Below are 12,389 nucleotides of genomic sequence, written 5' to 3'. Positions count from 1 at the left end.
ATTGCAGAATGACCAAGTTATAGGACATAAAGTGAACAGAAACATGCATAAGTGTGTAAATGTGTCTTGGTTTATAGTTAGAAGTTTTGCTAACCAAACTTTAAGTGGTTAAGAGGATTTTATACTGCTTATTCTACATCCTTCCTTTGCCATTTATTATTTCTATCAGCTGCCATTCATTCTTGGCTGGGTATCTAGCCTGCGTATTTCTCAACTCTGCATCACTGGGACCATGGGTCCTCTGGACAGGCTCTGTCCAGATTGCCTGGCACTCCTCCTCCCTTCTCTTCATGGACCTCTCCTCCCAGTTCACCCACCGCTCATCCCAACCAGACTGGCTGCTACTAAGATCAATCGTGGCCAGGGCTGGCTGCAGGAAAGATTCAAGCCCTTCATTTCTAGCTCAGTGCTGAGACTCTATCCCAACAAACCCTTGTTAATTGTGTGGCCCTAATCCAGGATTCGTCTCCTGGTAAAGATTAATTTTTAAGAGCTGGGATAACAATGCAAAGGGTAAGCATTTGCGCTTTGGAGACAGGCAGACCTAGGTTTAAAATCCAACTCCATCTCTTTTTGCCTGTTTGACATCAGGCAAAATACTCTTCCTTTCTAAGTCTCAGGTTCTATCTAATTAGAGTTGTAGGGGGGCTTAAATGAGAGAATTAATGCAATTAATCTGGCAGAGAGGAGTAAGCACCAGTATATGGTGCTTATTATGATGCAAGGCAGGAGATCATGGAAAGTCAGAGCTTGGGCTTGGGAGGCAGACATATACTTAAATCTTGATGCCATTCATCACTAGCAAGTTATTTTTTTCTCAGAGCCTCAGTTTTCTCATTTGCAAAATCAAATGAGTAATAGTGCCTATTTCGCATAAGATTTAGTGAGATAATAATTCTAAATTACTTGGCACTCTCTGGTATATCTGGAGAAAGAATGCAAGAAATCAATTTAACGCTGTCTGTCCTACATTGCCTTCTCTGACTTCTTCACTGTCATGGTCAGCTTTTCCATCAGAAGACTGGGTTACTCTCTTGCCAGCCTCCCAGAGAATCAGGAAATCAGCATTCATCCATCCATCCATTTATTTATTCATTCAGCATGTATCTGTTATTGGCTGTTGCTGACCTTTTTTTAATCTCTGTGTTGGATTTCCTCCCATAACTGACAGATAGGTCTGTTCCCAAAGTCTTCCACCTCTCACTGGAAAAGCTTAATTTTAAGTCCCCAGCAATTTTCAGTCTTCCCTGTCCTGCTGTGGGTACTGGAGCCATATCCCATGGCCGCTGACCCCCTGAGCTTGTCCTTTACACTTGTGCCTGATTGACTCTATTTTTAATCCAGAATGTTTTGCTTTTAAACTAATACTCAACACTTCCTCCCCCTGAGACTTATTTCTCCCTTATTTTCTTCTTTAAGGTCTAGGTTCTCATACTATCTAACATGACAATGAACTCATCTGATAAACTATTCTGAGCTTACGGGAAAGAGTTAGAGGATATTATTTATTCAACCAGTATATTCTAAGGACCTGCCAGATGCCAGGCACTGTAGTACCTGCTGTGGAAGGCAGTGGTGAATTAGATGGATGCAATACTTGTCTCCACAGATCTTACAGTCAAGAGGGGAAGATGGGGAAGTAAATAGACAAAACACTGTGTGCTGAAGATTTCCATGGCAGGGGAACCACTTAGGATGTGCACCTAATCCAGATTTGAGGGATCAGGGATGGCTTCCTGGAAGGAGAAATGTCTTAACCAAGAGAAAGGGGTGGTTGGAAGTCAGTGTTCCGGGCTAAAGCAAGTAAAAAATTTCTGAGTAAAGAGAGGGCATGACTTGCTCACGGGAGCAGGAAACATTCAGTATGTCTGGGGAATGGCATGTAAACAGGGATTGAAAATAGATTAGGTGATAGAGGTACACAGGGCCCAGGTTAAAAGTGGCTTTATAAGATACATCAGAGAGCTTAGACTTTATCCTAAGAGCATTAGGGAGCCATTCAGGGGTTTTAAATAGGGCAGGGACATTATCAAGTTTGATTTTAGAAAGCTCATTTTGACTAATGTACAGAAAGTGGTCTGGAAGCGGGGGCTGAAATACTGAAAATAGTCCATCCAGTTAGAAAGCTACTGCAGTGATTCAGGTGAGCAATGAGATTGCTTGAGCCAGAGAAGTAGAGGAAATCTGCAATCATTCATGCATCCATTTATTTATTCATTCAACAAATACATATCGTGCTGGGTACTGTGCTGGGTTTTAGGGATTAAATGGTGAATGAAAGAGGCTAGAGGATCCCAACCTTTAGTGAGGGATTCTGACTGGTTGTGATAAGTGCTAGGACTGTGTGCTGAGTATTATAGTGAGGATGTCTAGCTGATATTTTTAGGGATCAACTGAAAGACAAATAAAAGAAGTAAAAAGCAAGTTCAGATCTAAATTCAGTTATTCCACAAATATTTATTAAACATTTCTTGTGTTTCAAGAACTCTTCTTGTCTTGGAGGATATAGCAGTGAAGAAAAAAAATTATCTGGGTCATAGGGCTTATATTCTTGTGCAAGCTTTCCTTTCTAGTCTTCTGATTCATGGGTATCAGTAAGAACCTAGAATAGGGGATGGTGATAGAGAGATTTTATGAGATAGATTGACAATCAAAGGTAAAAAAGACTAAGAAAGCAAGGCTAATTAATGTCCAGAGAATTCAGGAAGAGAAGCAGATTTGGGTAAGGAGTAATGAGCTCAATTTTGTATATGTTGAGTTTGAGGTATCCCAGAGATGTCAAACAAGAATTTTTCAGTAAACAATATTATAAAATGGTTAAACATGTGAGCTTTGTTACGTAGGTTGCCTGGGTTTGAATACTGATTCCACCATTTATAAAGATTGGACAAATTATTTAACCTTCTTGTACCTTGGTTTTCTCATCTGTGCAATGGGGATAATAATAGTACCAGCCTTACAGGTTTCTGTGAGGATTAAATGAGCTAATATATGTTAAGTGCTTAGAACAGTGAATGACACATAGTAAGTCCTAAATAAGTGTTAGCCAATGTTATATCTGAAGCTAGAGTTGTGTATTTGGGAATCATACCCATACATTTTTTTTTTAACATCTTTATTGGAGTATAATTGCTTTACAATGGTGTGTTAGTTTCTGCTTTATAACAAAGTGAATCAGCTATACATATATATATATATCCCCATATCTCTTCCCTCTTGCGTCTCCCTCCCTCACACCCTCCCTATCTCACCCCTCTAGGTGGTCACAGAGCACCGAGCTGATCTCCCTTTGCTGTGCGGCTGCTTCCCACTAGCTATCGGTTTTACATTTGATAGTGTATATATGTACATGCCACTCTCTCACTTTGTCCCAGCTAACATTTCCCCCTCCCTGTGTCCTCAAGTCCATTCTCTAGTAGGTCTGTGTCTTTATTGCTGTCCTGCCCCTAGGTTCTCCATGACCATTTTTTTTTTTAGATTCCATATATATGTGTTAGCATACGGTATTTGTTTTTCTCTTTCTGACTAACTTCACTCTGCATGACAGACTCTAGGTCCATCCACCTCACTACAATGACTTAATTTCGTTTCTTTTTATGGCTGAGTAATATTCCGTTGTATATATGTGCCACATCTTTATCCGTTCATCTGTTGATGGACACTTAGGTTGCTTCCATGTCCTGGCTACTGTAAATAGAGCTGCAGTGAACATTGTGGTACATGTCTCTTATTGAATTATGGTTTTCTCAGGGTATATGCCCACTAGTGGGATTGCTGGGTCATATGGTAGTTCTATTTTTAGTTTTAGTTTTTTTTTTTTAATTTATTTATTTATTTTTATTTTTGGCTGTGTTGGGTCTTCGTTTCTGTGCGAGGGCTTTCTCTAGTTGTGGCGAGTGGGGCCACTCTTCATCGCAGTGTGTGGGCCTCTCACTGTCGCGGCCTCTCGTTGCGGAGCACAGGCTCCAGACGCGCAGGCTCAGTAGTTGTGGCTCATGGGCCTAGTTGCTCCGCGGCATGTGGGATCTTCCCAGACCAGGGCTCAAACCCATATCCCCTGCATTGGCAGGCAGATTCTCAACCACTGCACCACCAGGGAAGCCCTATTTTTAGTTTTTAAAGGAACCTCCATACTGTTCTCCATAGTGGCTGTATCAATTTACATTCCCACCAACAGTGCAAGAGGGTTCCCTTTTCTTCTTACCCTCTCCAGCATTTATTGTTTGTAGATTTTTTGATGATGGCCATTCTGACTGGTGTGAGGTGATATCTCATTGTAGTTTTGATTTGCATTTCTCTAATCACTAGTGATGTTGAGTATCCTTTCATGTGTTTGCTGGCAATCTGAATATCCTCTTTGGAGAAATGTCTGTTTACGTCTTCTGCCCATTTTTGGATTGGGTTTTTTGTTTTTTTGGTATTGAGCTGCATGAACTGCTTGTAAATTTTGGAGATTAATCCTTTGTCAGTTGCTTCATTTGCAAATATTTTCTCCCATTCTGAGGGTTGTCTTTTTGTCTTATTTATGGTTTCCTTTGCTGTGCAAAAGCTTTGAAGTTTCATTAGGTCCCATTTGTTTACTTTTGTTTTTAATTTCCATTTCTCTAGGAGGTAGGTCAAAAAGGATCTGGCTGTGGTTAATGTCATAGAGTGTTCTGCCTATGTTTTCCTCTAAGAGTTTTATAGTGTCTGGCCTTACATTTAGGTCTTTAATCCATTTTGAGTTTATTTTTGTGTTTAGTGTTAGGGAGTGTTCTAATTTCATTCTTTTACATGTAGCTGTCCAGTTTTCCCAGCACCACCTATTGAAGAGGCTGTCTTTTCTCCATTGTATATTCTTGCTTCCTTTATCAAACATAAGGTGACCATATGGGCATGGGTTTATCTCTGGGCTTTCTATCCTGTTCCATTGATCTATATTTCTGTTTTTCTGCCAGTACCATACTGTCTTGATTACTGTAGCTTTGTAATATAGTCTGAAGTCAGGAAGCCTGATTCCTCCAGCTCCGTTTTTCTTTCTCAAGACTGCGTTGGCTATTCGGGGTCTCTTGTGTTTCCATAAAATTTGTAAACTTTTTATTCTAGTTCTGTGAAAAATGACATTGGTAGTTTGATAGGGATTGCATTGAATCTGTAGATTGCTTTGGGTAGTATAGTCATTTTCACAATGTTGATTCTTCCAATCCAAGAACATGGTATATCTCTCCATCTGTCTGTATCATCTTTAATTTCTTTCATCAGTGTCTTGTAGTTTTCTGAGTACAGGTCTTTTGTCTCCTTAGGTAGGTTTATTCCCAGGTATTTTATTCTTTTTGTTGCAGTGGTAAATGGGAGTGTTTCCTTAATTTCTCTTTCAGATTTTTCATCATTAGTGTACAGGAATGCAAGAGATTTCTGTGCATTAATTTTGTTTCCTGCAACTTTACCGAATTCATTGATTAACTTTAGTAGTTTTATGGTGGCATCTTTAGGATTTTCTAGGTATAGTATCATGTTATCTGCAAAAAGTGATAGTTTTACTCCTTTTCCAATTTGTATTCCTTTTATTTCTTTTTCTTCTCTGATTGCCGTGGCTAGGACTTCCAAAACTATGTTGAATAATAGTGGTGAGAGTGGACATCCTTGTCTTGTTCCTGATCTTAGAGGAAATGCTTTCAGTTTCTCACCATTGAGAATGATGTTTGCTGTGGGTTTGTCATATATGGCCTTTATTATGTTGAGGTAGGTTTCCTCTATGCCCACGTTCTGGAGAGTTTTTATCATAAACGGGTGTTGAATTTTGGCAAAAGCCTTTTCTGCATCTATTGAGATGGTCATATGGTTTTTATTCTTCAATTTGTTAATATGGTGTATCACATTGATTGATTTGCATATATTGAAGAATCCTTGCCTCCCTGGGATAAATCCCACTTGATCATAGCATATGATCCTTTTTTTTTTTTTTTTTTTTTTTAGTTATTTCTGAGATATACATTTTAAAGTAATAACTAGGATTATTACTTATAACATTATACCAGAACATATAAGATTTTTAGAAATTTCATGTAATGTCTGAGACATTTATATTAACATATTTCCATACATATTTCCATACAAATACAAATATAAGATTTTTAGAAATTTCATGTAATGTCTGAAACATTTATATTAACATATTTCCATACAAATAACCCAATGAAAGTTTAGTATTGTTTTGTTTGTTTTTTTATACTGCAGGTTCTTATTAGGCATCAGTTTTATACACATCAGTGTATGCATGTCAATCCCAATCGCCCAATTCAGCACACCACCATCCCCACCTCACCGCAGTTTTCCCCCCTTGGTGTCCATATGTCCATTCTCTACATTTGTGTCTCAACTTCTGCCCTGCAAACTGGCTCATCTATACCATTTTTCTAGGTTCCGCATACATGCATTAATATACGATATTTGTTTTTCTCTTTCTGACTTACTTCACTCTGTATGACAGTCTCTAGATCCATCCACGTCTCAACAAATGACTCAATTTCGTTCCTTTTTATGGCTGAGTAATATTCCATTGTATATATGTACCACAACTTCTTTATCCATTCGTCTGTTGATGGGCATTTAGGTTGCTTCCATGACCTGGCTATTGTAAATAGTGCTGCAATGAACATTGGGGTGCATGTGTCTTTTTGAATTACGGTTTTCTCTGGGTATATGCCCAGTAGTGGGATTGCTGGGTCATATGGTAATTCTATTTTTAGTTTTTTAAGGAACCTCTATATTGTTCTCCATAGTGGCTGTATCATTTTACATTCCCACCAACAGTGCAAGAGGGTTCCCTTTTCTCCACACCCTCTCCAGCATTTGTTGTTTGTAGATTTTCTGATGATGCCCATTCTAACAGGAGTGAGATGATACCTCATTGTAGTTTTGATTTGCATTTCTCTAATAATTAGTGATGTTGAGCATCTTTTCATGTGCTTCTTGGCCGTCTGTATGTCTTCTTTGGAGAAATGTCTGTTTAGGTCTTCTGCCCATTTTTGGATTGGGGTGTTTGTTTCTTTGATATTGAGCTGAATGAGCTGTTTATATATTTTGGAGATTAATCCTTTGTCCGTTGATTCATTTGCAAATATTTTCTCCCATTCTGAGGGTTGTCTTTTCGTCTTGTTTATGGTTTCCTTTGCTGTGCAAAAGCTTTGAAGTTTCATTAGGTCCCATTTGTTTATTTTTGTTTTTATTTCCCTTACTCTAGGAGGTGGATCAAAAAAGATCTTGCTGTGATTTATGTCAAAGAGTGTTCTTCCTATGTTTTCCTCTAAGAGTTTTATAGTGTCCAGTCTTATATTTAGGTCTCTAATCCATTTTGAGTTTATTTTTGGGTATGGTGTTAGTGAGTGATCTAATTTCATTCTTTTACATGTAGCTGTCCAGTTTTCCCAGCACCACTTATTGAAGAGACTGTCTTTTCTCCATTGTATATCTTTGCCTCCTTTGTCATAGATTAGTTGACCATAGGTGCGTGGGTTAATCTCTGGGCTTTCTATCTTGTTCCATTGATCTATGTTTCTGTTTTTGTGCCAGTACCATACTGTCTTGATTACTGTAGCTTTGTAGTATAGTCTGAAGTCAGGGAGTCTGATTCCTCCAGCTCCATTTTTTTCCCTCAAGACTGCTTTGGCTATTCGGGGTCTTTTGTGTCTCCATACAAATTTTAAGATGATTTGTTCTAGCTCCGTAAAAAATGCCATTGGTAATTTGATAGGGATTGCATTGAATCTGTAGATTGCTTTGGGTAGTATACTCATTTTCACAATGTTGATTCTTCCAATCCAAGAACATGGTATATCTCTCCATCTGTTGGTATCATCTTTAATTTCTCTCATCAGTGTCTTATAGTTTTCTGCATACAGGTCTTTCGTCTCCCTAGGTAGGTTTATTCCTAGGTATTTTATTCTTTTTGTTGCAGTGGTAAATGGGAGTGTTTCCATAATTTCTCTTTCAGATTTTTCATCATTAGTGTATAGGAATGCAAGAGATTTCTGTGCATTCATTTTGTATCCTGCAACTTTACCATATTCATTAATTAGCTCTAGCAGTTTTCTGGTGGCAGTTTTAGGATTCTCTATGTATAGTATCATGTCATCCGCAAACAGTGACAGTTTTACTTCTTCTTTTCCAATTTGTATTCCTTTTATTTCTTTTTCTTCTCTGATTGCCGTGGCTAGGACTTCCAGAACTATGTTGAATAATAGTGGTGAGAGTGGACATCCTTGTCTTGTTCCTGATCTTAGAGGAAATGCTTTCAGTTTTTCACCATTGAGAATGATGTTTGCTGTGGGTTTGTCATATATGGCCTTTATTATGTTGAGGTAGGTTCCCTCTATGCCCACTTTCTGGAGAGTTTTTATCATAAATGGGTGTTGAATTTTGTCAAAAGCTTTTTCTGCATCTATTGAGATGATCATATGGTTTTTATTCTTCAATTTGTTAATATGGTGGATCACATTGATTGATTTGTGTATATTGAAGAATCCTTGCATCCCTGGGATAAATCCCACTTGATCGTGGTGTATGATCCTTTTAATGTGTTGCTGGATTCTGTTTGCTAGTATTTTGTTGAGGATTTTTGCATCTATATTCATCAGTGATATTGGTCTGTAATTTTCTTTTTTTGTAGTGTCTTTGTCTGGTTTGGGTATCAGGGTGATGGTGGCCTCATAGAATGAGTTTGGGAGTGTTCCTTCCTCTGCAATTTTTTGGAAGAGTTTGAGAAGGATGGGTGTTAGCTCTTCTCAAAATGTTTGATAGAATTCACCTGTGAAGCCATCTTGTCCTGGACTTTTGTTTGTTGGAAGATTTTTAATCACAGTTTCAATTTCATTACTTGTGATTGGTCTGTTCATATTTTCTGTTTCTTCCTGATTCAGTCTGGGAAGGTTATACCTTTCTAAGAATTTGTCCATTTCTTCCAGGTTGTCCATTTTATTGGCATAAAGTTGCTTGTAGTAGTCTCTTAGGATGCTTTGTATTTCTGCGGTGTCTGTTGTAACTTCTCCTTTTTCATTTCTGATTTTATTGATTTGAGTCCTCTCCCTCTTTTTCTTGATGAGTCTGGCTAATGGCTTATCAAGTTTGTTTATCTTCTCAAAGAACCAACTTTTAGTTTTATTGATCTTTGCTATTGTTTTCTTTGTTTCTATTTCATTTATTTCTGCTCTGATCTTTATGATTTCTTTCCTTCTGCTAACTTTGGGTTTTGTTTGTTCTTCTTTCTCTAGTTTCTTTAGATGTAAGGTTAGATTTTTTACTTGAGATTTTTCTTGTTTCTTTAGGTAGGCTTGTATAGCTATAAACTTCCCTCTTAGAACCGCTTTTGCTGCATCCCACAGGTTTTGGGTCGTCATGTTTTCATTGTCATTTGTCTCTAGGTATTTTTTTATTTCCTCTTTGATTTCTTCAGTGATCTCTTGGTTATTTAGGAACGTATTGTTTAGCCTCCATGTGTTTGTCCTTTTTACGTTTTTTTCCCTGTAATTCATTTCTAATCTCATAGCGTTGTGGTCAGAAAAGATGCTTGATATGATTTCAATTTTCTTAAATTTACTGAGGCTTGATTTGTGACCCAAGATGTGATCTATCCTGGAGAATGTTCCGTGCGCACTTGAGAAGAACGTGTAATCTGCTGTTTTTGGATGGAATGTCCTATATATATCAAGTAAATCTATCTGGTCTATTGTGTCATTTAAAGCTTCTGTTTCCTTATTTATTTTCATTTTGGATGATCTGTCCATTGGTGTAAGTGAGGTGTTAAAGTCCCCCACTATGACTGTGTTACTGTCGATTTCCTCTTTTATAGCTGTTAGCAGTTGCCTTATGTATTGAGGTGCTCCTATGTTGGGTGCATATATATTTATAATTGTTATATCTTCTTCTTGGATTGATCCCTGGATCATTATGTAGTGTCCTTCCTTGTCTCTTGTAACATTCTTTATTTTAAAGTCTATTTTATCTGATATGAGTATAGCTACTCCAGCTTTCTTTTGATTTCCATTTGCATGGAATATCTTTTTCCATCCCCTCACTTTCAGTCTGTATGTGTCCCTAGGTCTAAAGTGGGTCTCTTGTAGACAGCATATATATGGGTCTTGTTTTTGTATCCATTCAGCCAGTCTATGTCTTTTGGTTGGGGCATTTAATCCATTCACGTTTAAGGTAATTATCGATATGTATGTTCCTATGACCATTTTCTTAATTGTTTTGGGTTTGTTTTTGTAGGTCCTTTTCTTCTCTTGTGTTTCCCACTTAGAGAAGTTCCTTTAGCATTTGTTGTAGAGCTGGTTTGGTGGTGCTGAATTCTCTTAGCTTTTGCTTGTCTGCAAAGCTTTTGATTTCTCCATCAAATCTAAATGAGATCCTTGCCGGGTAGAGTAATCTTGGTTGTAGGTTCTTCCCTTTCATCACTTTAAGTATATCATGCCACTCCCTTCTGGCTTGCAGAGTTTCTGCTGAGAAATCAGCTGTTAACCTTATGGGAGTTCCCTTGTATGTTATTTGTCGTTTTTCCCTTGCTGCTTTCAATAATTTTTCTTTGTCTTTAACTTTTGCCACTTTGATTACTATGTGTCTCGGCGTGTTTCTCCTTGGGTTTATCCTGTATGGGACTCTCTGTGCTTCCTGGACTTGGGTGGCTATTTCCTTTCCCATGTTAGGGAAGTTTTCGACTATAATCTCTTCAAATATTTTCTCTGGTCCTTTCTCTCTCTCTTCTCCTTCTGGGACCCCTATAATGCGAATGTTGTTGCATTTAATGTTGTCCCAGAGGTCTCTTAGGCTGTCTTCATTTCTTTTCATTCTTTTTTCTTTAGTCTGTTCTGCAGCAGTGAATTCCACCATTCTGTCTTCCAGGTCACTTATCCGTTCTTCTGCCTCAGTTATTCTGCTATTGATTCCTTCTAGTGTAGTTTTCATTTCAGTTATTGTATTGGTCATCTCTGTTTGTTTGTTCTTTAATTCTTCTAGGTCTTTGTTAATCATTTCTTGCATCTTCTCAATCTTTGCCTCCATTCTTATTCCGAGGTCCTGGATCATCTTCACTATCATTATTCTGAATTCTTTTTCTGGAAGGTTGCCTATCTCCACTTCATTTAGTTGTTTTTCTGGGGTTTTTTTTGTTCCTTCATCTGGTACATAGCCCTCTGCCTTTTCATCTTCTCTATCTTTCTGTAACTGTCTATGATCCTTTTAATGTGTTGTCGGATTCTGCTTGCTAGTATTTTGTTGAGGATTTTTGCATCTATATTCATCAGTGCTATTGGTCTGTAATTTCGTTTTTTTGTAGTATCTTTGTCTGGTTTTGATATCAGGGTGATGGTGGCCTCATAGAATGAGTTTGGGAGTGTTCCTTCCTATACAGTTTTTTGGAAGAGTTTGAGAAGGATGGGTGTTAGCTCTTCTCTAAATGTTTGATAGAATTCACCTGTGAAGCCATCTGGTCCTGGACTCTTGTTTGTTAGAAGATTTTTAATCACAGTTTCAATTTCATTACTTGTGATTGGTCTGTTCATATTTTCTATTCCTTCCTGGTTCAGTCTTAGAAGGTTATATCTTTCTAAGAATTTGTCCATTTCTTCCAGGTTGTCCATTTTATTGGCCTAGAGTTGTTTGTAGCAGTCTCTTAGGATGCTTTGTATTTCTGCGGTGTCTCTTGTAACTTCTCCTTTTTCATTTCTAATTTTATTGATTTGAGTCCTCTCCCTCTTTTTCTTGATGAGTCTGGCTAATGGTTTATCAATTTTGTTTATCTTCTCAAAGAACCAGCTTTTAGTTTTATTGATCTTTGCTATTGTTTTCTTTGTTTCTATTTCATTTATTTCTGCTCTGATCTTTATGATTTCTTTCCTTCTGCTAACTTTGGGTTTTGTTTGTCCTTCTTTCTCTAGTTCCTTTAGTTGTAAGGTTAGATTGTTTATTTGAGATTTTTCTTGTTTCTTGAGGTAGGCTTGTATAGCTGTAAACTTCCCTCTTAGAACTGCTTTTGCTGCATTCCATAGGTTTTGGATCGTCGTGTTTTCATTGTCATTTGTCTCTAGGTATTTTTTTATTTCCTCTTTGATTTCTTCAGTGATCTCTTGGTTATTTAGTACTGTATTGTGTAGCCTCCATGTGTTTGTGTTTTTTATCTTTTTTTCCCTGTAATTCATTTCTAGTCTCATAGCATTGTGGTCAGAAAAGATGCCTCATATGATTTCACTTTTGTTAAATTTACTGAGGCTTGATTCATGACCCAAGATGTGATCTATCCTGGAGAATGTTCCATGCGCACTTGAGAAGAAAATGTAATCTGCTGTTTTTGGATGGAATGTCCTATAAATATCAATTAAATCTATCTGGTCTATTGTGTCATTTAAAGCTTCTGTTTC

This window comes from Balaenoptera musculus, chromosome 9 (genome assembly GCF_009873245.2).
Source record: "Balaenoptera musculus isolate JJ_BM4_2016_0621 chromosome 9, mBalMus1.pri.v3, whole genome shotgun sequence".
Classification (NCBI taxonomy): Eukaryota; Metazoa; Chordata; class Mammalia; order Artiodactyla; family Balaenopteridae; genus Balaenoptera; species Balaenoptera musculus.
The sequence above is the reverse complement of the archived record's forward strand: the minus strand, read 5'-3'. Positions refer to the sequence as shown.